This window comes from Canis lupus, chromosome 33 (genome assembly GCF_048164855.1).
Source record: "Canis lupus baileyi chromosome 33, mCanLup2.hap1, whole genome shotgun sequence".
Classification (NCBI taxonomy): domain Eukaryota; kingdom Metazoa; phylum Chordata; class Mammalia; order Carnivora; family Canidae; genus Canis; species Canis lupus.
The window spans coordinates 27,840,752-27,868,033 of record NC_132870.1 but is presented as its reverse complement, the minus strand read 5'-3'; the positions used below and the strand labels follow the sequence as shown (position 1 = coordinate 27,868,033).

Here is a 27,282-nt window from a genome sequence, read left to right as displayed (position 1 = left end):
AAATTCCAGTTAATTAACATACAGTGTCATATTAGTTTCAGTTGTACACTGTAGGGATTCAACACTTCCATAAAACACCCGGTGCTCATCACAGCAAGTGTACTCTTAACCCCCATCATCCATCCCTGTACTCACCTCTCCTCTGGTGACCATCAGTTTGTTCTCTGTAGTTACGATTCTGTTTCTTGGTTTGCCTCTCTCCTTTTTTTCCCTTTGCTCATTTGTTTCGCTTCTTAAATTCCACTATTGAGTGAAATCATATGGTATGTGTCTTTCTATGACATTTCACTTAGCAGAAAGCTCTCTAGCCCCATTCATGTCATTGTAAATGGCAAGGTTTCATTCTTTTTTATGGCTAGGTAATAGTCCATTGTATAAATATTTTTATAGTTTAGCGCCGGGAAAGGATTGTGGGAACTACAACCTTTGAAAGCAAAATAGAAGTCTCCTGTGTGGACAGGAGACCTTTCCAAGCAACTAAGGCCTGTGGCAGGAAGCAGTGTGGAATATTCAAGAAATATGTAAACATGGTGTCTGTGAATCTTGGTGCAGACAATGCAGATAGTTGCTCTTTGTTTTTCTTTTAGAACCTAGCTGTGGTTTCAACACCTGTCCAGTGTTGCACTGAAATATCCAGGTTGGAGTGGAGGACAAGGCTGCTGGCGGAGCATATGACCATGCTAAGCCTTTGCTTCTTCTTGGCACAGTGATAGGAACAATCCTTGAACATACAAGCCACCAAAATTGATGATAAAACTTTTCACAGAATTAAAGGATACTTTTCATAGAATTTAATCATCCCAGCTGAGATCTCCCTGAATCTGCCAATCCTCAGTGGCCTGCCAGTTGGCTGCAGATGCATGTACAAACCAAGACCACTCAGTGGAGTCCAGCATAAATTGTAGGCAGCAGAGCCATGAGCTAAATAAATGGTTCTTTTAAGTCCCTAAATTATAGACTAATGTCATACAGAAAAATATTTCCTGGCAATAATCTATTTTACCTTTATTTAATATTTTTTAATTTACAGAGTGTGAACAGTAAATTATTAAATAAGATAAAAATAGGTTGAACACCTCCTATATTGTGTATTCATTATGTACCTTCTATATACAAACTGATGTTTTGAGTTTGTTTTTTTACTCATGTAATGGGATACATGAGTAAATAAGATATAGTCTCTGTCCACAAAGAAATGTGATAAAACTCCTAAGAGGAAGTAAATAAATGCATATACAAGGCAAAATAATACTAAATTTAGCACAAGATTCCAAATAGGTATGAGTGTTAAATGCAGTTTAAGATCCCATTTTCTTTTCTTTTTTAAAGATTTTATTTATTCATTCAGGAGAGACACACAGAGAGAGGCAGAGACACAGGCAGAGGGAGAAGCAGACTCCCCACAGGGAGCCATATGTGGGACTCCATCTGGGGACCCTGGGATCATGCCCTGAGCCAAAGATAGATGCTCAACCACTGAGCCACCCAGGCATCCCAAGATCCCATTTTCTAATTGGCTGATGGTAGATTATCTTCCAACACAAGAAAACTATGGAGTGACACCACAGCAGAAGAAACTTTGAAATCAGTTCCAAGTGGAGTGATCTGAGGGTCTTTCCTGAAAGTAGTACATCACTTCCTCCATATCCTGTATTGCTGAGGCCAGGAGTAGGACCTACTAATAAAATGCTATCTTTATTACGTTATGGAATTGGAAATGATTTCACAATGCAGGTCAGAATGCACACTAAAATTTTAATGTACCGATGAAGCTTTTGTGAAGGCTCTACCACTGTGAATTTCATTTCAAGTTGTTCCAAATTCAAATTCTAAGATTTTTTTTCTTAGGACATATTGACTGATCAGAAAAATGACTCTACATTTCCAACAAATGCTAAATAGCTCAGTGTTTCCCCACACCATGGTGTTCTAAGGATGGTTTCAGTGACCCATTGCTTTGTTACCAAAGCAATATGGAACCAGTAGTAGGGGTTCAAAATTGAAAATCTGAATTAACTTTAAAGCTTTTCTCTTTATCAGAAATGAAAGAATGAACACTTGACTGAATCTATTGGTCTCACATGTCAGTAATTGCTTATGTATCCAAATGGTTAGAGAATGGGTTATCCTGACTCAATTAAGTATTACAACTAACAAAGGATGGGTATTTGTTATATATTTATAGTTTATCTAATATGAACAATAAGAATTCAGGGGAAATGCTAACACTAAAATAATACTTAAGTTTGACTTTTTTGTTCTAGTCATTAAATTTCCTTGTCTAACACTATAAGCAACATTGTTTTGGGATTTCTGGATGTTTGCATTCCATATAATCCTAAGTTCCCCACAAAAAAGCTATCACCTATAATATTATACCCATATAACCAGAAATCCTATAATTGTATAATTATAAATAATCCTGAATTTTTCACTTTTGTTTTAGATGGCAGCACATGGTGTTTAATTGTCAAAACAGGAAGTTAATATATAATGTAGAATGTCTTTTCTTGTACTGAAAATAATTTGTTTTCTCCAGATGTATAACAAAGCTTTTCTATGCCTTTCTATTTTGTCTGTAACTATGTAGTCATATACACCACAAATGTCAGGGTTCTTTTTTTTTTTTAAAGATTCATTTGGAATTAAAATAGTCTAACAGAGAAAGAGTTCAAGTATAATTCAGCTGAAAGGCAGAAAGTCAAGTCAAATTATATATAGCCAGCTTAAAACTCAGGCGAAAGCAGAGATTTCTACCAGTACAGCATGGTTTTGCAATAAAGGTATTTCAGTGAGATAGGTATCTCTTCTTTGTGAAGCCAAGAAATCAAGAAAAGCTTATGATATTTTGTGCAAAACATTTATGATTTAAAAAATGTGAGAAAAAAAAATGTGGGTGCTATATTGAAGTTAGTTGATAGAGTAAGGCTCCAGGAGATGCCAGGTAAAAAATGTACCATTGTCATTATATCTATTCTCAAGATAAGTCAGAGGCAGCTGGAAACTTCATTCAACCAACCAATTAACCAAGCAACTGCTCAGTGAACTATGTTCCAAAGATGTTGAACACTGTGCATGTGTTCCTAGCTTACTCTCAAACCACAAGTTAGTACAAAGCCAAAGGCCTTCAAGCACTCAATTCATGGCAGTTGAGTTTAGTTGAATTAAATGGTACAATGACTTAGCTACTAAGTAGCTGTGTGTCTTTGGGTAATTCCTTTAGCCTCTCTGGGGCTCTAAAATGTGACAACATTTTGAATTATAAAATTATAAATCTTCTTGGGATCCACAAATCATCGAAGTCAAAATATATTCTTTATTTTTTTTGGGGACCAAGTATCCTTTTGAGGCAACAGAGGAAATATCCTGTACATTTGCCAGGCTGCACAGTTGCTCCATTTCTTAGTATGTCACCCAGGATGGCCTTGAGGACAGGTAAGTCCTCAAGAAATGGGTTTTGCTTATTTGACACTTTGTGATTTATTTCTCTTGGCAGGTAAAAGTATTATCAGATACGGTGTTAACCATGAGCTTATCTGGGTTTTGCTTCTCTTCAAAGGTCACACAGAGCCAATACTGATTATTGCTTGTGAATATAGCCTCTAGTGCTTTTAATTTGGATTATTTAATAGGTAAAATAGCATGTATAATGTGAGGTTACTTTTTGAAAAACGTCCTGGGAAGCTCTTGGTATATGAGATGGCAAAAATTGTGCAAGACTCCCACATGCTATAGCAAGTAAATGGAGGATAGAAAAAAGTGACAAGGTTTAAGATATGAGTTTTTCTCATATGTTATCTAATTTAATCCTTATGATAAGCCTATAGGGTAGATATGATTATCTCCATTTTACTGGAAAGGAAAAACTCAGAGTTTTGCTCATTCATTTATTTATTTGACATGTATTTATTAATGCCTACTCTAGGCTAGACACTACTCTAGGTGTTGGGGCAAAAGCAGTGGGGGTTAGGGGAGAGGAATAAGATCTTTTCATCTATAGAATTGCATTTCTGGGAGTGGTGGTAACAGAAGATATTACCATTAAACAAGTAACAAATGCCTAAGCAAATAATTCCAGATACTGTTAAGTTTATGAAAATGATACAAGGTAACCTGATAGATTGGCTGGGTAGAGGGTGGTGAAAATGAGAGGAGGGGCTGAGCGGGATGGGTGGGGGGCCTCAACTCTGAGGTCTAAGTTGAGATCTAACTTGCCTAAGTGGAGTAATTAGGATTTATACTTAGAACTCTCCTAGTATTAGATACTCTAATAACATTTATTTTAATAACATTTGTGGACATTAAAATACTGAAATGTTTATATTAATAACAAAAAATCCAAGAAGTCTTTAAGTGCCTATATTTTATCTCCTCTTGAAATTATTAGGGTCAAATAAAAAATGAGAGGAATGTAAAAGCTATAAAGAATTATGCTTCTTATTGTGTGCCCTCACAGTCTGGCATGGAATGCATACTGAGAGAGGAAAAAAAGAAAGAAAATGAAACATCCATGCAATTTCAGTGAAGAAATGAGGAGTGTAGTGATTTAGTCATAGATAAAAAGTAATAGCATTTATTCTCTTTCTGTCCCATATGTCTTGAAGAAACAGCCTTCTGAAGATGAAAGTTATTTTATTCTTTTTCAAAGACGAAAGTTTAAATCATAGGTAATCTATTACCAAATGAAAATGATGGTTAATATTTTGGTATATTTCTTTCTAGGACTTTTTAAAATTAGCATTTTATAATTAATTTTTTCTCATGTTATTAAACTTCATGAAACATAATTTTTAATGGTGCTAGAATAGTCCACATAGGCCATACATCAATGTATTTGACCATTCCCCCATACTAAACATTCAGCCTTGTTTATTTATTTATTTTTGCATTTTATCTAATGTTGAAATGATGATCCTCATACATATTAGATAGATATTAGAGTAAAATGGTTGTCAAAATAGTAAATTCCAAGGATGCTTGGGTGGCTCAGTCAGTTAAACCTTCAACTTTTGGTTTATGCAGGTAATGATCTCAGGGTTGTGAGATCATTCGAACTCCATTCGAACTCCATACTCAGTAAGGAGTGTGCTTGAGATTCTCTCCTTCCTCTCCCCTTGTCCCTCACCCCACTTACTTTCTTTCTCAAATAAAAAATAATAATAATCTTAAAAATAGCGATTCTTAGTCAATAATATAAAATTCCATTCACAAAGTTTTCTGGGGTAATTTCAAGCTCTCTTGCAAAGTCAAGTTTGACATTCTATTTATTTCATCCTGTGTTACTTTGAGTAATAGTCTAACAAGTGAAAGTTTTGACTTCTAATTAAAAGTCCCAGTGGGAGCCGATGATCTAAATATACAAGTCTGATAGTTATTTGTTCAGTATTCTATTAATGAAGCTTTATTTTAGCCAAACTTTGAGCTGTCCAATAATATTGATATTCACAGAATAATACTGGGACACTGCAAAATCATAATCAATCATTAAAAGTGAATAACTTATGTTCAGTAGTTTTGTATTATGTATTTATAATATACATTATTTATATAGGACTGTATTTGTAATTTTCTAACTCTTACAAAGTAACAGTTTATGTGTATGTGGTACTTTATGATTACTCATAACAGTCAGTTGGTCATAACAGCCCAGTCCCTAAATTTAGGTTGTAATAAACAGAGTTTATTACATAGCATAATGCATTTTGTTCCTATTTAAGCAGGATAAGAATATTAGGTGAGTCATGCCCTTATCTGCCATTTTACTTTCTCAAAATAAACCTTTTACAATTTTGTTTAAAATATTCTTTATTTATACTGAAGTCTGTCAGAATAGCCACAAAACCTGTCAGATGGCCTTAAGGGACTAGCAAATTATAATTTAGCTGAAAAATGGCAATTTTAGCAGATCAGTGTTCCCCTCTAGAGGCTAAAAAATATGCATCAACTATACTAAGCAAAGGGATGTTTATTTGAAACTCATCCAAACACTCTGAAACCCCTAGATGAAAATCTTGAAGAAAAGAGACTTTCCACAGATTTCTTTCCTCTTTCTTTTAAATATTTTAGGAACATAGAATCAATAGTCCACCTGGCTTTGAAACTGCCTTGGGTGGAAGCAGAGCAGCAAATGGCATTAGTGAGGGAAAGTGAGAGACAGAGGAAGTGTCATTAGAAATAATTAGAATTTAACTGATACTTATATTCACAAGAGAAAGGCAGGAAAGCATATTGTATCTTAAATGAGATATATTTGGAATGATTTGCAATGTATAAGAAAATTTTGATACATGAATTTGAGCATTACATAGAAGATTAAATAAAAACAAGCACAAATTACCCAGTATCACCTCCATCCTTTGAACATTTGCATTAGGTAATGTGTCCATTGCATTACACTCAATGAGCTTATATTCAAGTATTGCTATAGAAGAAATGATTTCCTTTAAAATAGGTAACTTTACATTTAAGATTTATTTTGAAGTCCGAATTGAACAGAAGCTCAGTTCTTCTAAGGTAGGACAGATCATGTGATGGAATAACTTCAGAGTGGAATTTTGAATAGTGATTTTCCATTTACTGATGTGGGACTGTATGAAAGTTAAATCACATTTCTGAAACAATTATTTCCCTCTTTTAAATTGATAGGATTAGAATAGATAATTTATTTTTAAGATCACTTTTATTATCTACCCCTTAAAAAATATAAATCCTAAAATGTATAGTTACCTGATGCATCTTTTTCTTCATCTCATTGTTCTGCTTATTTTCTCCTTCCTGATATTTTTCATTTAAAACCGTTATATGTTTGATTCCTCTACTAGAGGTAAAAAATAAATAAATTTATGAGTCCTCTCATCCCAATTAATTTCCAGTGTACTTGAATAGAGATGATCTTTGGTTTCTTTTGTGACTTCACATAATGTCTAATGGTTTTTCTGCATAGAGGAGTTCACAGACCTGTTTTTAACTGACTGACCAATGTCTTTACAAGTTCCCCATGGAACAGAGTAAATAGAATACAGATGCATATGTCAGATCATTGAATCTCTATTGCTTTGTTTACATGTGTGGTGAGTTCCTGAGGTCATATATGCAGATTCTAAATCTTAGAGAGATCAGGGTCATTGTCTTCTGCTTCTTAGAGTTGTAGAAAAACTATCAAACTCAACAAACTACCCATCTTAGATTTCCACTGGGAGCTGGGAGAAATGCTCAAGATTTAAAAAACAAAACAAAGCAAAACAAAACAAAACAAAACAAAACAAAACAAAACAAAACAAAACAGAAAAGATGTAAATGTGATCTCTTTGGGCTCTCAGGTTCTCCTTGAGAGCATGGAGAACTGTTTTCTTTATGATAAGCCCTCCTCTGGCCTGGTGCTCTCCCTGGGGTCACTGAAGGACAGGGCTGTGATTAACTACACTTGCCACTAGAGGTCAGTGCTTACCATTCACGGAGACAGCAAGACCAAAGGAATTGGCCCTGAAGTCCATACAAGTTAGAAGAGCATTTGAAGTCCCTTTGTGCCATTGGTTGGGGTTAAATGATACTGGATCCCTTGTGAACTGTGTATTATGTGCAGGCCTTAATAGAAATAATTTTAGCTTCATTGATGATTATATTCAAGAATATTATTTGGATTAATTCTTATCACTGGATGTAAATCAACTGTTTTAGGAACTAACAAATTCCTGCTTTTTGGGATATCTCGGCAGGCTCTAGGTTTCCCTACTTTCTCCTCTTTTAAAATGTTATAATCAGCATCAATCTATAAGTAAATGTAGGGTAAATGTCGGGGACAGGTGATGGTATTTGAGGTACTTTAATAAGGTTTTGTATTCCCACACAATCTAAAAGACTTCCATTTTTCTGATATGGATGCTTGTCATTCTGTCACTAGGCATTAGTCCTTTTGAGCCAAACCACTTTCCTACAGCTATTCCTACTACAGATATTTGTTATTTTCATGTCATATGGCAGGAACTGTGCCTTGATTTTGAGCTTCAAGAATTCACTTATTTAAATATTTCCCTGGAGGGGTAATGCTGGGACATGGTTTCCAGTTTATATTTACTTGACAAAGCTCATTTGATTTTTTTATTGTACCTCATTGAGCTATTGTTCTAGATCAGCTTTGGCTATAAAAACGGGAGAACCAACTAATCTACTTTTCATGAAGTATTTCTTACATGTATTTTCTCATTTAATGTTCCCAGCTCCTGAGATAGGGGATTGCTTGTTATCTTCATTATATAGGTGAGGAGATTGAGGTTCAGAGTTTAACTTGCTCAAAACCACAAAGTTTATAAGAGAAAGGGTCAGGATTTGTATCCAGGTCTGTTTCTCTTCAAAGCTTATGTCTTTTCCTAAGTACAAAATTGCCTAAGTACAAAATGCCTATATAGTAAACATAATAACATTACTGCTTATCTCCTACTGCCCTCCCCCATTTCTGTACCCTCTGCTGGACACCTTTTCATCAAATATGTTCAGGAGTTGATGACTTCTAATATATACTATTCTAGCCTGCTATTTTAAGGAGAAAGTGTTCTGACCCCAATCCATTTGTTAGCATAGTTTACCGTCAATTACAGAAGGTCTGGCCTTGAGTCAAGGCATTTGATCATTGTAATGCACCTCCAAGTGTGCTTATACTTAACTGAAATCCTAACAGCAGAAGACCTGCATTAGTCGGCTTGGGCTGCCATAATAAAATACCATAGATTGAGTGGCTTAAACAATATGAACTTATTTCTTACAGTACCAGAAGCTGGAAAACAACCAATGTGATTCCTCAGTGAGGGCTCTCTTATATAATGGAAAGAGAGAAAGTAACTTTTCTGGTTCTTCTTCTATAAGTGCACAAATACCATCATAAGGGCCCCACTCTCATGACCTCATCTAACCCTAATTACTGCCCAAAGCCCCATTTCCACATAGCATCACATTGTGGGTTAAGGTTTTAATACATGAATCTGAGGGGATACTATATGGTCTGTAGCAACCCTGAATATTAAAAACTAGCTATTTTACCTTATTCAAAATATGAGGAGGGAAACTTTGGAAGGGGAAACATTGGATAAGCATTTTGCTTTTGTTCTCATAGCTCTATAATTTGGTAGAAATTATAATAGCCTACTACAATTTGATAGAAATGATAATGATGTAGCAATTCTATTCTATCAGCTACTGAGCCTCTTGAGATCAGTGCCTGTGTCATTCATTTATACATGACCAACAACTACATGTTAATTGGCATATGCATGTTGAATAAGCCAGTGATGCGCTAAGGAACAATATCATCAAACCTACCTTTCTGGAGTGGTTAAAGTTGTGAGGATTCTATCTAGGCTTCCTATAGTTCTCAATTTTTCAAGTTCTTTTAAAAAATAAATTTAGACCAAGTTTGTTGAAGTATGATTTATGTACAGTAAAATTTATATTTTTATGTATATAGCTTGATTAAAAAAAAGATTTTATTTATGTATTTTAGAGAAAGAGAGAGAGAGTGAGCAGGGGAGGGGCAGAAGGAGAGGGAGAGAATCTCAAGCAGATTCCATGCTGAGCTTAGAGCCTAATACAGGGTTCAATCTCACAATTCTGAAGTCCTGACCAGAGTTGAAACCAAGGGTTGGACACTTAACTGACTGAGCTACCCAGGTGCCCTTAGTTTGATGGGTTTTAAAAAAATGTATATAAGGGCACCTGGGTGGCTCAGTGGTTGAGCCTCTGCCTTTGGCTCAGGTTATGATCCTGGGGTCCTGGGATTGAGTCCCGCATCAGACTCCCTGCAGGGAGCCTGCTTCTCCCTCTGCCTATGTCTCTGCCTCTCGCTCTGTCTCTCATGAATAAATAAATAAACAAAAATCATAAAAAAGAAAAATGTATGTAATTATATATATAATTAATAAAACACAATTCTTTATCACCCCCAAAAGTTCCCTTGTGCTCTTTTAAGGTCAGTCCTTTTTGGGGTACCTGGGTAGCTTACTCGGTTAAGTGTCCAACTCTTGATTTCAGCTCATGTCATGATCTCAGGGTTGTGTGATCAAGCCCCATGTTGGGTTTGAAACTGGGCATGGAGACTGCTAAAGATTTTCTATCTCCCTCTGCCCCACCCCTCCCTTGCATGCTCTCTCCCTCTCTCTCTAAAAAACAAAACAAAATAAAATAAAATAAAACAAAATAAAATAAAATAAAACAAAATAAAATAATAAATAATAATAAATAAAATAATAATAATAAATAATAATAAATAATAATAATAGTCAATAATAAATAATAAATAAAATAATAATAATAAATAAAATAATAGTCAATCTTTTTTTCCACACCCAGTCTCTAACAATAACTTATTTAATATAGTTTTACCTTTTCCAGAATGTCATACAAATAAAATCACATAGTACGTAGGCTTTTGGATCTGGCTTATTTCTTGAGATTCCTCCATGTTTTTGCATGTATCAGTAATTTAATTCTTTTTATTGTCAAATAATATTCCATCATACAGCTATATCACAATTGTTTCTTCCTTCATGAGTTAATGATATTTGAGTTGTTTCCAGTTTTTGACTATTTAAATAAAGTATACGTGTATATATATATGTGTGTGTATATATATATATATATATATATATACACACACACATACATATGTTGAATGTTGAAAATCTAACCTCCAATGTTACCATGTTTAGAGATAGGGCCTGTGAGAAGGTGATGAATTAAATGAGATCATACCAGTGGTATTCTTAGTAGAGGAGAAGGTACCAGAGCTCCATCTCTCTCTCTTTCCCTGAGCCTGCACAAAAAAGAGGTTACAGGAGCACACAGCAAGAGGGAGATCACCTCTAAGCCAAGAGAAGAGGATTCAGAATGAAATCCACTTTGCCAGCACCTTGATCTTAGAGTTATTAGCCTCAAGAGCTGTGAGAAATACATTTATGTTTAAGCCAACCAATCTCTGGTATTTTGTTATGGTGGCCTGAGCAGACTAATAAAGTCAATATATATGCACAGGTCTATGTGTGGACATGTTTTTATTTCTTTTGGGTAAATAACTAGGAATAAAATTCTGGGTCAGGTAAATTAAGTATATTTAACGCTATAAGAAACTGCCCAACAGTTTTCCAAAGTGGTTCTAACATTTTGCATTTCTGTCAATAGTGTATGAGAATTCTACTTATTCCACATCCAAGCCAATGTTTGGAACAGTCAAATCTTTTGAAGTATCTGCTATCCTAGAGATGCTGATATCCAGTTGTGGCTATAATTTCACTTGCCTCTGAAATATTGATGTTGAACCTTTGCCATCTTTGGTGAAATGTCTCTTAAATTATTTTGCTTATTTTAAGAAGTTGCATTGTTTTCTTATCATTGAGCTGTAATAGTTCTACACAGTCTAGGCATAAGTCCTTTATCAAATATACATTTTGCAAATACTCTGTCCCAGCTTGAGTCTTTGTCCTTCTTGAAAATATGTTTTGAAGCACAGAAGTTTTAAATCTTAATGAATTCCAAAATCAGTGCTTTCTTTTGTCTTTGCCTCCTTTTTGTATCCCAAGAAATCTTTAATTAATTCAAGTTCACAAACACTTTTCTCTTATGTTTAGCTTGGAAATTTGATACTTTTACGTTGTACATTAGGGCATATGATCCATCTGAGGTTAATTTTTGGCATAAGATCAAATTTACTTTTTAAAATATAGATGTCTTATTCTCGAGTTGTAAAGAGTAAGATGTAGAATAGGACTGCCCTTTCTTACCACATGATTAATTAAGATTATTTTGATCATAGACTTGATGGAATTTAAATGAATACTGACATAGAAAATATTGTCTAACTATTTTTCTTTTCTTGTATTTTTAACTGAACCTATACTTACATCTATGTCTTTTCCAAGCCCTGGACAATCTTCACACTTCATCATTGAGGAGGAAAAAAAAAAAAAAAGAAGCCAAACAAACAAAAAAAAAAAAAAAAGAAAAGAAAAAGAAAAAGAAAAAAAGAAAAAGCCAGCTGTAAGAAGAAGGCTGAGAAGGAATTTCATTCCAATACACTCTAATTCATTCCAGAATCACTGAGATTCAGAAGACACTGTGTTATGGGTGAAAAAGCTTTCTAATAATCAACGATAAGGTGCCAATGAAAATCTCTCAGTTGGAATCCCTTGGATTTAAATGGTTTCAGTAGGAAAATATAAAGAAGGACTTCTAGTAAGATGCCTAACAAGTTGTTAGAATCTGCCATACATGGGCAAATTACTTCAGGACACACTGTAAAAATAAACTATTAGATAAAAGGACAAAATGAGAAGGGAAATTTTCTTCAGTAGTTACCATGACATTAGGGGAAATGTTTTTGTTGTGGGTAAGTACTTAGAGACAGGAAACAAAGGGCAAGAATAAATAAGCACTTTTCTAACTGGAGGATGATAATGGAAAGATTCTCTAGAGATTGTGGGTTGTTTGGTTTTTTGTTTGTTTGTTTTATTAACATTTAAGTAAATTGACTGAATAATAAAACCTCCAACTGAAATTAATATCAAACTATCTTAATTGAAAGATGTTAGGCCTATGAAATACATTTAAGGATAAATTCTTAGTTGTGTGAATGTAAAAAACACTGACAGATGAACTTAATGCATATTATATAGTTAAGAGATCTAGTCAAAGAAAAAAAAAGTGTAGAACTGATGGCTTCAAGGTGTTCGTTATAACCCAGGGAAGTAACCTGGGAATGATTGCAGCTTGCTCCCCAAGGCACCAGCTCAATGACCTGCCTCCTCAAGAAAACTGGGAACAAATCAGACAAATCAGAAAGCATCATCCTACAATTGTGTAAGAACTGGAATACTACATATTCTCCAGGTCACCACTTCTCAGGCAAAATCAAGCTGGAAGAGTCCCAGAGAACAAGAAGTAAAATGATCAAGGGGTTTTTATATGAACATCGATTCAAGAAATTAGGATGCTTTAGGCTTAGAAACATGAAAGCTAACAGGAAATAGGATCAAAGCCTTAAAGTTGTCAAGTCCATGGGTAGGTGGAACACAGGCTTGCTCACAAACTCACAAATAATAAGAACTATAGTCCCTGGTGCTTGACACATTGAATGTAATATAGCTTTTTTAAAGTATTGCTTTGTAGCTAAGACAGTACACTAAGTGCTTTTTTTTTTTTTTTTTTTTAATAGTGAATTAGGCAGAATGAATGAATGGTTTCTAGGATTTTGCTTGGTAGAGCCACAGAGCAGAGAATGTTTAGGTGATATCTCTGACCTTTAAGAAGTTAAGTATATTACTTTTTTTCAGTAAAACCATAATATGTGTTAATTATAGAACATTTAAAAATGTGGATTAGAAAATTACCCATGCTCTCATTAAGGGCCTACAGAGAAAATGTCACACTTTATTTTTTTTTTTTTAAGATTTATTTACTTATTCATGAGAGACACACAGAGAGAGAGAGAGAGAGAGAGAGAGAGAGAGAGAAAGGCAGAGACACAGGCAGAGGAAGAAGCAGGCTCCATGCAGGGAGCCTGATGTGGGACTCGATCCTGGGTCTTCAGGATCATGCCCTGGGCCGAAGGCAGGCACTAAACTGCTGAGCCACCCAGGGATCCCAAAACGTCACACTTTAATTTCTGTCATGCTTTTCTCTGTGAAAGGTTTTCTTTATGTATCTGTGTTCATGCTATATATACAGTTTTTATGGAATATTATAGAAATGTTATGTTATTACAAAATTTTAATATTATATTTTTGTGTCCATAAAATTAATTATATGGACATATCATAACTCACATAATCATTCCTCTATTTCTGAGGATCTAGATTGTTGCCAAACCAAGCTGAACTTTTCTAGAGTGACATTTAAACAGTGATAATTCTTCAAAAATAATCCCAGGGCACATGGGTGGCTCAGTCAGTTAAGCATCCACCTCTTGATTTCAGGTCAGGTCATGATCTCAGGGTCATGAGATCGAGCCCCAAGTCAGGCTCTGTGCTTAGTGTGGAGTCTGCTTGTTCCTCTCTCTTTGTTCCTCTCCCCACACACTCACTCTCCCCACATGCACACAAATAAATAAATAAAATCTTAAAAAATCCCTAAGGGGATGTCAGAAGCATAGTAGAAGAGTGGCAAATTTAGGGCCACCTGGGTGGCTCAGATGGTTAAGTGTCTGCCTTTGGCTCAAGTCGTGATCTTGGGGGTTCTGGGATTGAGCCCTGCATCTGGCTCCCTGCTCAGTAGAGAGCCTGCTTCTCCCTCTCCCTCTGCCCACCCCTCCAACCCGCCCCCCCTCATATACTCTCTCTTGGTATCTCTCTGCCTCAAATCAATACATAAAATCTTTTTTTTTTAAAGTAGAAAATTTGAAGACATGAGGTTATTGAAGGTGGCTTAGAATCTATATTTACCTCAGTAATTAACTAGACTAAATAAATAAATAGCATATACTGAAGAGATTTGTAGTATGATTTCTAGGTTTTTTTTTTTTTTGCATGCTGCTGTGATTAATAAAACAGAAATTCATTTGAAAGTAATGGAATGCACAGTAGCTTTTTGTTATGTATTGTCTCAAAAGTACAGTCACTAGCATGAGAGGAGTTCATAATATCTTTAATTAAAAGGAGATTTTCATGCTTATAAAGATTAGGTAAAATTGCCCCATAGTCATCTCTTGAGTGTGAATACTGGAGCTAGCAATAGTTTTACTAAAAATTTCATTAAAAGCTGTCAGTATGATTGCTTCAGTATGGCTTAGGACAATTTATTTTTTCTTAAAATATTTTATTTGAGGCCATAAAAGAGGAAAAATAAAACTACCAATCCAACAACTACTTTCCTTTGGAGAAAAATGAAGATGAATAATACCAGTATCTTTTCTCAATATAATTGTAATCTAATTAGGGAACCAAAATATACATAGAAACATAAGTAAGCTTTCTATAGTAAGTGTAACAGTAAGAGAAGAGAGAGACTCTGGAAAATTTTAAGGAGTAGGTAGCATTTAAGTTGGATGTTGAAGTATGGGTACAATTTATGCAGGTACACAGAGGATTCAGTCTATTAGGAGGGCAGAGTAATGCAAACCCATGGTGGTAATACTGTGCCATAGCTAGGGACATCAAGATTAGTTTGCTGGATGGGGGAGCTTACTCTAGAAGGCAGCAGAGAATGGAGGTGGGAATAGGGACGGAAGATGGATGAGAGATTTTAAACTTTATCCCCATGTACAATGGGGCCCTTCAAAGAGTTATTTAAAGGTATAATGACATAATAAGTATAATATTCTTATATGATTTAATCTAGAAATGATGTGTATAATGGATTGAAGAGAGACTGGCAGCAAGAATATCAGAAACAGTAAAGAAATGAGGAAATAGTGAGACAAGGTCATTATCCTTGCAGGTGAATACAGTAGCACAGTTTGTATTTCCCAACAAAAATAGATCTACCCAGGAATCACTCCATTATAGGTGAAGTTTCCGTTATCTACCTTCTTTGGGCACCAGTAACATCACTGGGATTTCTCCCAGCATCATAGTGCCAGGGTAGTCAATCTTCATACATGATGCCTCTCATCTCCCAGTGTGACTTTTCCAGGAGGAAGGTAGAATTCACAAGCTTCTTATGACCCAGACTTAAAGTCACAAAGCCTCATTTATGCCATATTCAATTAGTCAAAAGAGTCACAGGGCTAGCCAAGATTCAAGGTGGTAGTACTATACTAGGGCATGGATACTGACATTCAGCCAGAGACTCATTACCTATTCTTTGATTAGGGTAGAGTCCTTGTTGCTTGAGCATGATTCTGTGTCTGTCAGCCATCAATAAAGGAAGCCATCAATAAAGGAAGTCATTCATAGTGATATAGAATACGGGATTTATTATAGGGAGTAGCCATGCAATTGTGGCAGCTGGGGAAGAAATTTCTGTAAGGCTGCCTTGTCTGGTGACGGTCTGGAGTTGGCTCAGGTAAGCTGTTGGAAAGAAAGGATTGACCCAAAACAGGAGAATGGAGACAAACTAGAACATGAGAAGATGTTCCGCATGAGGACAGACTGCGGTCTGTCACTTCCTCCAACCTTGACAGCCTAGGTCTTTTGCAGAAGAAGCAATGAAAGACTGAAAGAAACAGAAGGAAAGGATGGCAGGTAGGGGAGCCATGGGCCCAGCTGCTGCCCATTCCCAGGAAGAGGAGCCAGCAACTTAGCAACACTGCTCACGAACTCCAAGGATGCCTGGTGCCCACAATGACCTTCAGAGCTTCACATCTCCAGCTTCATTTTCCTTTCTGAATCTCCCACGAACTTCTTTTTTGGTCATCTCTACACCAGAAAAATACAGTGAAGGAGATTCTGGGTAACTTAGGTCCAGCTTAGTTATGTTGATATCAGTACAAACCATTGTAAAGTTCTTCTCCAATAATACAAAGCACTCTCTGCAGCTGCTGTGAATATCTGTGCATTGCACTGGTGAAATGGATTGTAGAAATGTAATTGGTTTTTGGCAAGAAAAAAAAAGGCCTTTTCAGAGGCACCCAAGGGAGAGTCTCTTCACTGCTTAGATATTTACTAACCTTCAGTTATTTTCTTTTTCTTATAGCATTACAAATTTCACATGAGTTCTTTCAGCAGGTAACTTATGTATTTCTACTTTTATGTAGGTTCAGACGGAAAATATTTGTAAAGAATATTGCTGTGGTTAGAGCTACCCTGAATATGTTTCGGCTTAGAATGTTCTGTTATAAGGAAACAATTTCAATACTGTTTCACTGGTCAACAAGACCTCACTGCAAGAATATTTTAATTCCTAGTATATTATAACAAATCTCTCTAAGCAAGAAAAAGTAGATTACCCAATGATTAGACCCTCACCCCTCTAAGCAGATATAAAGAGGAGATGAGCCACTAAGAAGTAAGCTCAGCATTTTGATGGGACAGGAGATGGAGCAGTGAGGGGCAGACTGGTAGGAGTGTAAGGAAACGCCAAGGTTACAAAGCAGAAAGGCTGTAGTCTGTGAAGAACATCTCTTCCCTATGGATGTGTGACCTAGAAATTCAACCTAACGCCTAAGACCAGAGCATCAGCACCAACACTATCCAATTGTGGTCCCTAAGGGATCTTTTTATGGCATCTACTGTAGGAAGAGATAACTGGGGCAAAGGTTGAGAAATTGGGGGCAACAGGAATAAGAGTGTCACTTTTTATTTTGTTCACAGTATTATTTCAATTTTTAAAAGTACCCAGTGTTGAGTGCTCATTTTGATTTGGCCTTATGATGGAGTAGGAGGACTCAGATAAGCTCCTCCCCTGTCTTTGATTCCTCTAGCTAGCTCAGAGGTATTTGGAGCAAGATTGCACTGAGAGACCTTATTATTGGGTTCAATCTGTTGCTCTAAGGGAACATTATGGATTTCAATTGTTACTTTGAGAGAATATTCTGGATTCAATTGTTACTCTAAGAGGACATTCCAGATTTGAACACTGGAAACTCTCTTCAAAACTGTGTTGACTTTCATGACAGTACCACAGTTGTCTCTTTTAGCAAAGCATGGAATGATGAGAAAACATGGCACAGTAGAAAAAGCACAGGAAATTGAGTCATAGCTCTATGACGGTTTTTTTTTTTTGTTTTGTTTTTAAATTCTTATTAAATTGTTATTTTCTTTATTTATAAAGCCAGTTGTACTAATTATCTCTGTGGAGGTAGAATCAGTGAGGAGAAAATTAACTAGAGGAAATATGTTCCAAAAGAGTGGTTTGTTCCTTTCAAGTATACTCAGGTTTTACTTCTAATCAATGTTCTGTGGGTTGAAAATCAGCACGACCTGAAAAAGGATTGCTGTCCTCATTGACACTCCACATCTTCCCATCTTTATTTATCTCTTAAACTGAACACTATCAGTATGTTCACCATTGCCCTGGCTTCACTTGTCTGACATATAGCTGCAAGAAAGAAGAGAAAAATGAATAGCCAAAATGAAATAAAATCATGTGGAGAATTGTAATGATGGTGATATTCTAAAATTCTAGGATTATGTATTATTTTAAACCTCTCTTTCAAACATTTCCAAACTTAATTCCAATATATACAAAATATGTGCAGTGTCTATATTTCAATATACACAATAACCAGCAGTTATACCTCAAGTGGATATAAAAAGGACTCTAAGAATTCTATAGGTAAAAATCATGCTTTCTAAATGTAATTTAACCATCCTTTTTAAAGGCAAATGTACTTATTTTCCTTTTGTTTGATTTCAAGAGAGTATTCAAATTCTTTATATATCAGGATTTTTGTTTTTTGGCTTGCAATCTTTACAAGACTAAAACTTAGGAAGATTATTTTAATCTCATGTAGCCACTGCTATGTATTTCGTGAAGTATCTTTGCACTGTGTTTGAACTCAATTCAGGAAGATCCTTATGGGTTTTGTGGGCAGAGAACTGTTGGTTGAAGGTTGGCAAGGCTTAACATGGGGGAAGGAAAATGTAGTTACTCAAATCATTATTATTCCCTGTCCCCTCACCTTTACATTTTTAATGGTTACAAAGACAACTTGAGCCACCTGGATGGCTCCGTATGTTAAGCATCTGCCTTAGGCTCAGATCATGGTTTCTGGTCTTGGGATCCAGCCCTGCTTCAGGCTCCCTACTCTGTGGGGAGCTTTCTTCTCCTTCTCCTTGCTGCTCCCCTTGCTTGTGCTCTCTCTCTCTCTCAAATAAATACATAAAACCTTAAAAAACAAACAAACAACAAAGAGAACTCAATCCTAAAGAGAAAAAAAAAATCAATCCTCACCAACATGGACATTCCTATTGATTTTTTATGTGAAACAGTGATCTGTAGATAATTATTTAGAAATAGAAAAAAATATTAGCTCCTTTAGGTAGGATCCTTCATAACCAAAACACCCATTTTTTTCTCACTTAGGTGGATTCCTCCTTGACCAAAAAGTCTTTGTCAGATTGAAAAATGAAATAGAAAGTAACAAAGGATGACCAAATTCATTTCTATTTGGCACACACTTACAACCAACTGTCTTCTAGGTCTTACCTAATCTTTTCTTAACATTTCACATAATAGTCTTTGGCATCTCAACACTCTATTTAAAAACAAAGCCCATTCCTTTTTTTTTCCCAGAGTAGTAGAGTGCTTTGCTCCAGAAATAAGAATGAAATAAGTGCTTCCAAATGCTTAGATCTTCTTTTCTGGACTTGTTACAACTTTCAGCAGGGATGCCAGTCTGACTCCAGACCACAAGAGTATCTGGGCCATGCGTGGGAAATACGTCAGCACCAGTGTGCATGGTTGGGAAGAACAAGTGTGGCCTAATACTGCTCACACTGACACAGGTGGGCTACTTCTTCATCACTGGAGCCACATGTCAACTATTCCCACCCAATGTAAGTGCATTTGTGGCCTTGGGCCAATTCTGTGTGACTGTGAAAATGCATTATTTACCTTGAAACTATGTATGATTTCTCAGGATGGAAAATTATTTTCTTTACTGGTTAAGGACCTTTTTCTTTCAATGTTGAACCCAATTCTTCCATCCAATTCTGAAATAATCAGAGGATAGTTTTATAAAATAGGATTTGTTTTGGAAAAACTGAAGCTCCAACGTTGAAATGTGGCTGGTTTTGCTCAGTGGGACTAGTTTAACTCTTAGTTGAAGCTCCAGAACTTAAAGTAGATGTGAATTAGCAGCAGAACCTATAGCAGCAGAATTTACTGTCTTTGGGTGATACCAGCCGAGTTAATGAATAATTTTGTTTAGAAAGTAATTTAGGCAGCCTTGATGATCATGAAATATTCATATGAATGCTTCGCATAGGGAGAGTAGGAGTTAAAGTGATTTCTAACCATCTCAAAACAATTGGGTGGTGTTCGTAAAGGATTTTGAGATCCAATAGTAAAAAATGATAATTTTGTATTTATTAATCAGGGGAGGATATTACCCCCAAAAGATGGGCATTAGTATGGAGAATGGGACAGTAATCTAAGTCACAGTGAAATAACCTTATCTCTATGGCTAAAGAAAGGCAGATGGGAAGCTAACAAATGGTGTAAAGAGGGATAGTTGTATTGAGTGCTCACCTGCTGATCCTTGGTCCCTAATGGACCTCTGATACTAGTACTGGTGTCACATTTGTGTGTGTGTGTGTGTGTGTGTGTGTGTATGCACATGTATGTGTGTGTTGGGTAGTCCTGAGGAGAAAACCAGAACAAGAATAGATTTGGCATTATGTGATGATTACTTCAGGTCAGAAGATAATTTTTCTGGGATGTCAGGGTGGCTCCATGGTTGAGCATCTGCCTTCAGTTCAGGTCATGATCCCGGGGTCCTGGGATCAAGTCCTGCATTGGGCTCCCCATGGGGGAGCCTGCTTCTCCCTCTGCCTAGGTCTCTGCCTCCCTCTCTGTGTCTCTCATGAATAAATAAATAAAATCTTTGAAAAAAAAAAAGAAGATAATTTTTCTGTGTTGCAATGTGTTGGCTTTGTTTTTTTCTTTTAAGATTTTATTTATTAATTCATGAGAGACACATACACACACAGAGAGAGAGACAGACAGACAGACAGACAGATAGAGGGAGAAACAGGCTCCATGAAGAAGCCTATTGTGGGACTTGATCCTGGGACTCCAGGATTATGCCCTGGGCTGAAGGCAGGTGCTAAACCGCTGGGCCACCCAGGGATCCCCAGCTTTGGTGTTTTAAAGCTTTCTGTGTGTATGTCAGTGAAGGAATTGGTAATTGGAAATGGATATCAGAGTAGAGGAAGAGAGAAGTGGTTCATAAAAGCTTTTAGGAGGAAGAGATTCTTGAGTTGAATCTTGAAATTACTAGGATTAAATTTGGTTAAAATGAAGAGAGAATATTTTACGTTGAGGAAATGATACATAAACAAACACATAACACATAGAGAAAGGTGAGTGAGAGTGATCATTTGGGTAACAGCAAATAGGAAGGGAAAGGGTGTGGTCTATGGGAGGAAATAAGAAAGGATGTGGGTGGAAGTCAGATGATGAAAATTTCTGAGTGGTGCACTCCAGCTACTTGAATTTTATCCTGCAAAGAATGGGGAAATGTTTAAGCAGAAGGACATAGTCATACCCTAATGGTAGAATTTGGAAAATTGATTCAAGAGGGTCAAGTTGGAATTAGATGCAGTCAGAATAATTCAGCTAGGAAATTATGAGGCAATAATACTCTCCTAAATAAATGCAAATAAACTCTCATCAAAAATTTCTCCAAGTAAATACTGGAATAGTTAATTTTCTGTACTTTTTTTTGTCAGAGCAATATGTTGCTTTCTAATAATGGTAGTTTAAATATCATATATATATATTTCCAAGTCATTTTCGTGTGTGTGTGTGTGTTAGAAATGATTAGTAAGTGTGCCAAATAGTTATGGAATTAATATTTTGAATGGTCTTGTGACTCTCAGATGTTAAATATTTATTACTTCTTTTTTTAAAATTTTTATATATTTATGATAGTCACACACAGAGAGAGAGGCAGAGACATAGGCAGAGGGAGAAGCAGGCTCCATGCACTGGGAGCCCGACGTGGGATTCGATCCCGGGTCTCCAGGATCGCGCCCTGGGCCAAAGGTAGGCGCCAAACCGCTGCGCCACCCAGGGTTCCCAATATTTATTATTTCTTACTGATACTTCAGAAATAGTTTTAATGTCATTCAAATTCATTGAAGATACTTAAATACTCTAAGAGATCTCTTTTATTTTAGTTCCTCTCAGTTTCGTCTTTCACTTAAATTGGAAAAGGTAAAATTTTTTAGAATTTCAGAAGAGAACAAAAATTAAATAATTGTAACATAAGCTTATCTTCCCATTTCCTTCAAATCTAAGAAATAAGGTTGATGTGCCCACTTAAAAACAAGTATTATAGTGCTAGTTAATACTACTAAATAAAGTTTGACATATACCATGGAATATTATCCAGCCACAAAAATAATGAAGTCTTGCCATTTGCAATGACATGGATGGATCTAGAGAGTATAATGCTAAGTGAAATAAGTCAGTGAGAGAAAGACAAACACCATATGAGTTCATTCATATGTGGAGTTCGAGAAACAAAACAAATGAGCAAAGGGGAGAAAAAAGAGAGAGCCAAACCAAGAAAAAGACTCTTAACTCTAGAGAATAAACTGATGGCTACCAGAGGGGAGATGGGTGGGGAGATGCATGAAATAAGTGATGGGGATTAAGGAGTGCATTTGTTGTGATGAGCACCGTGTGTTGTATGGAAGTGTTGAATCACTATATTGTACACCTGAAACTAATATTACATTGTAGGTTAACTAACTGGAACTTAAATAAAAACTTAAAAAAATAAAGGACATGAGTTACCAAAAAAGAAAGAAAGAAAGAAAGAAAGAAAGAAAGAAAGAAAGAAAGAAAGAAAGATAAGAAACAGGCCCTCCTATGAAGTAGAATGTTTTTGCTTCTTGGAAGGTATAATTAATTAAGACTACACTGTATACTATAAAGGATATTGGCTTTCTAATCTCAGTATACTTTATTTCTTTGAAACCAATTCACATTTGAAAGGATTTCTTTTGTTTGTTTTATGAAAGGATGAATTCTAAAAACAGTTATGGCTATTCTTTATATTTAAGAAAACCTCACACAAAAAGTGAAATTGTACATTTTTGTCTATATTTTATAGGAAGAATCCTTTTCTAATAAAAAAGGAAGGAAGGTGTGATAATGTTCTGACTGGGACAACTTGATATCATCAACCAATGTCTAAATGTTAATTTAATTCTAAATGAAACGGGACTTACATGAACATTTTGACAATCAATAGAAGAAACAAGAGGCAAAATCATTAAGGTGCCTGGTCATGGAGTCACTTTATCTCCTTAGTTCACACAGATATTACTTCTCATTTTATGAAACCACCACTACATGTAACACCAGCATATGCTTACCATATGCTTTTTTTATCCTCAAGTTTGTTGCGTGGATAGTATGTGTAGTTCCTAGCACAGAATGTGTATAAAGTATGTTACATGGGCCAGCATCATATAATTTCATGTAAATTCTGCTAAAGGGCAACATTGGAATATGACAGTAAGAGATATAGAAGAAGATTCTTTCAGCAAATTATTATTATTATTTTTCTTTCACCAAATTAAAAACCCATTTCCCCTCCTATCTATGTTTGGTATTTTCCATTGAGACACATTGTTCTCTAAGACAGGAGTTATCTTTTTTTTTTAAGATTTTATTTATTTATTCATGAGAGACACACACACACAGAGAGAGAGAGAGACGCAGAGACATAGATAGAGGGAGAAGCAGGCTCTCCTGCAAGGATCCCGGTATGGGACTAGATCCTGGACCCTGGGATCACACCCTGAGCTGAAGGCAGATGCTCAACCACTGAGCCACCAGGTGTCCCAGGAGGTTTCATTTTAACATTTTCCTGAAGATTTTAAAAAAAGTATAAAGGAACTTTATTCTGATCCATTATAAACACATAGGCATATCAGGAAAAAGCCAAACTGAGAAGCTCAACAGAGAGATGATATTACAGAAGACAGTGTTGAACCCCTAGGTTTGTAGCATATCTCTGTGGGCCTCACTCTTTTTTTTTTTTTCATGAAACCAAATGTTAAGTGGGGTTATATCAAAATCACGTGGATCCAATCACCATGGAAATATTTTTGTAATTGCTTCCTGGAGGAGCTGCAGAGACATTAGTATTTATATGCATAAATGTCAAGCTTTTCTAAATTTTGCCTCTTTTGGAACACAACACGAAAGGCCAAATCCAGTCATCATGGATATAACAGAAATCCCTATATAGCAAAAGATCTCTGAGGTCAGTTGCTTCCCAAGTTTAAACTATAGCAGAATTCAGACTTGTACAAAATTTAACTTGTATTTAGGCAAACAGTTTTTTAAACAAAGCTTATAAAAAGGCTATCAAACCTCCCTGGCATGGTGTTTAGCCTTATAGACCTAAGACTTGGTGGAAGAAAGGAATGAAGTGAGAAAAAGAAAGAATTGAAAATAAGAGAAGCTGGAGAGTAAGAGAAAGAGATAGGACTTCTCGCTAACAAAGAAAGGTCTTGAGTTCAAACTGGCATTTATCTGACTGTGGTCAGGGGTCCAGTCACAGAGAGACATCCAAACTAGAAGTAAGAGACTGGTAGAAGGAAGCTGTGAAAATGTTCTGACTTGGACAACTGGATATCGTCAATGAAAGCATTGCCCTTTAGACTCTTCCTTTGTTTCTTTTGTTATTTGGTAAACTTTTCTCCACCTGTATCTCTGCGCTGAAACACAGATATCTGAGATGTACAATGGAATCTTGCCCAAATATTTTGTGAATTTGTTTTTACTTTCATTGGTCAACTCATTATTTTATGGTATAGGGTTTAAAAAAAATGTTAATATGCTCCAGGCTCACAGTTTATTTTAAAACTAGGTTTTCTGTCATGATATCTCCAAATATTTTTGCTTACTTGTATATGAATTCAGTATCTTAAAATGGCATGTCTTTAACTTAGGTGGTGTAGAGATTTGGGCACAGTGGGTTAGTTGTTCCAGCGCTTTTCCTTTTTCTTTTTCTTCCAGGACTTCTCCTTTTCCTTCCTTCCTTCCTCCTTCCTTCCTTCCTTCCTTCCTTCCTTCCTTCCTTCCTTCCTTCCTTCCTTCCTTCCTTCCTTCCTTCCTTCCTTCCTTCCTTCTTTCCATCCATCCATCCATCTAAATAAAATGCAGGTTAATTAGGGTGCTTGTCTTGGACTCTTTTTTCTTCCAGGACTTTTCTTGATTTGAAAGCTTTATTGTATTTAAATATCCAAAGGAAATGAGGTTTCAGTAGACTTCTTTATACTCTGAAAAATTTTGTAGAAAAGGAAGTACATTAATATATGGAATGAGGTAGCCAAAGTGGTTTGCTTCTTCTGCATATCACTACATTGATGGCAATTGTTATTCTAATACCTTTTACTGTGCTTCAAAGAACATTTATAGATGCTATCTCATTAGCTTAGTAAGGCAAAGAAATCAATGTTCACACAATCACTTTGGTAAATACTCAAAGATACTGTCAAAGACATAATAATTCACACAAGCCATGAGGAACCCTCTGAAGTTCCTTTCCCACTCTGGGTGAGGATTCTATCCAGTGAATTAAATTTTGAGATCAGTACATTTCTTTCCTTCAGGCCTATTCTTAGTCTTTCCTCTCTCCCTCAAACTCCTTTGAGATCCATGTGAACACCCACAGTATTTTGGCATCTGAGACAAAGACTGATGTAGTGATTTCCTATCTCTTACAGATAGTAAGTGGAAAGCTGGGCTTGGAACTGCAACCAAGGAGAATTCTTTGTTGTTGAAATCATCAAATGTCCAGGCGGGACACCTGTGTGACTGAGTCTGTTGAGCGTCTGACTTGATGATCTCAGGGTCCTGGGATTGAGTCACGCATAGGGCTACATGCTCAGTGGGGAATCTGCTTAAGAATTCCTCTTGCTCCTTCCCCCTCTACCCCTCCCTTGGCTCTCTCTGTCTTTCAAAAATAAAATAAATAATTTTTTAAAAAATAAATAATTTTTAAATAAAAAGTTTATCCACCTTTCCTTTAGTTTTGAATGTCTTTTCTGGCAATGAGCATTTAAGCTGACAAGATTTTAAAAAACTGCCATCCTCTTGGTATTTCTTTTTCTATTCATATCATTTGGCATGGTGTGAGGAGCACTTCTTTACAGGCTTCCAATTCTTTTTTCAGGGCATTTATAAGAATGACTATGTAGGAAAATGGCAAGACCTTGGGCATAATGGTATCTATTTATAGTATACCCATTGTATGATACACTCTATTGTTTATTTAAAATGTATGGTACTTACAGGGACCCTTCCCTCTCTGGGAGAGATATTCTTACCACCCAAATTTATCAGTGTTGGCCATATGACTTGCTTTAGCGAAGGGAATATAAGCAGAATGGACACATCCCATATCAGAGCATAAGGTTTCAGAGCCACTCCATATATGGCCATTGTTCTTCACCTGTTCTTGTAGAACATTTCTCAGATTAGGGCCACTCCTTCTGCTTAGGTTTGAGAATACAGAAAAGTATGGGGCAGGGCCACAGCTAACTCACAGCCAAAGTCATGTGAGTGAGAAATAAAACCTTTGTTGTAAGTCACTGGGGTTTGGAGGTTGGTTGTTCTCACAACACAATAAAACACATGCTGACTGACAACACATATTACATGTCCAGGGGCCACTGCTTGCATACATAATGGCTTTTGATACATTTTCCATGGATAATTTTGACATAAATATCTTTGTCAACCGGGTAATACCTGATACCCAGACGGGATGTTGCACCAACAGCTAAAGCTATAACTCTATATTATTATTCACAGATCTTACAAAAGAGAAAGGAACATGAGCTTCTATTTTAATGTTATATATTTACTATCACATTATGGTTGATAGAGAACTTTCATATACATTATCTTATATTCACAACAATTCTGTGTAATAGGTGTCCTCATCTCCATTTTTTATAGAGGGAACATTGCTGAAACTTAAAGAACTGGAACACATTTTCTCAAAATTCTGCATTATTAGTAAAGATAGACAAGGAATAGAAAGAATAGGTCGCCAGTTCAGTGCTTCTCCTCCTGCCCACTATTTCACAGTCATCATCACGTGTGACTTCACTGTATGATTAGTTTTCTGTTAAATAAATACTTAAATTTGCAGATGAATTTATAAGTACCATATTTAAAATCATTTTAGGGATGCTTGGCTGGCTCAGTGAGTTAAGCATCTGCCTTTGGCTTAGGTCATGATCGTGGGGTGCTGGGATGGAGCCCTGCATTGAGAGCTCTCTGCTTCTCCTCCTTCTGTTGCTCCCCCACCCCCTGCTCATGCTCTCTCTCTCTCTCTCAAATAAATGAAATCTTAATAATAAAAAAGGAAAGGAAAAAATAAAGCCACTTTAGATGGACATATATAGGAAATTTTGAGGATTCAGTTCTTTCTGCATGAAAATCACGTGTCACGGAGGTGTAGAGGTTAAAATGAAGAGAGTGGAGTGAATTATATTCCTTAGAAGCTGTCCATTATACAATGATAGGGATGCCATGGGCATTCAGAAATTAGGAAATATTAATGTTTTGTTCAGCTTTTATGCCTACCCATTGCTTCTTAGTTACGGCCACTAAATTACAGTAGTGAAATTGGACTAAAACATGATCTTGCCTGATTTCACTAGAGCT

At 36.1% G+C, this 27,282-nt stretch overlaps 1 long non-coding RNA gene across 3 annotated transcripts in view; it reads right to left on the bottom strand.

The window, feature by feature from the left end:
• LOC140623984 (uncharacterized) overlaps positions 1-15,623 on the bottom strand; it is a 47,155-nt gene extending 31,532 nt beyond the window's left edge. For all 3 annotated transcript variants that reach the window (XR_012023552.1, XR_012023553.1, XR_012023554.1), the window contains exons 1-2: positions 15,503-15,623; positions 11,886-11,921 (exon numbers count right to left, since the gene is read on the bottom strand). This is a non-coding gene — a long non-coding RNA (uncharacterized lncRNA). The remainder of the gene's footprint in view (positions 1-11,885; positions 11,922-15,502) is intronic.
• Positions 15,624-27,282: the final 11,659 nt, after the last annotated feature.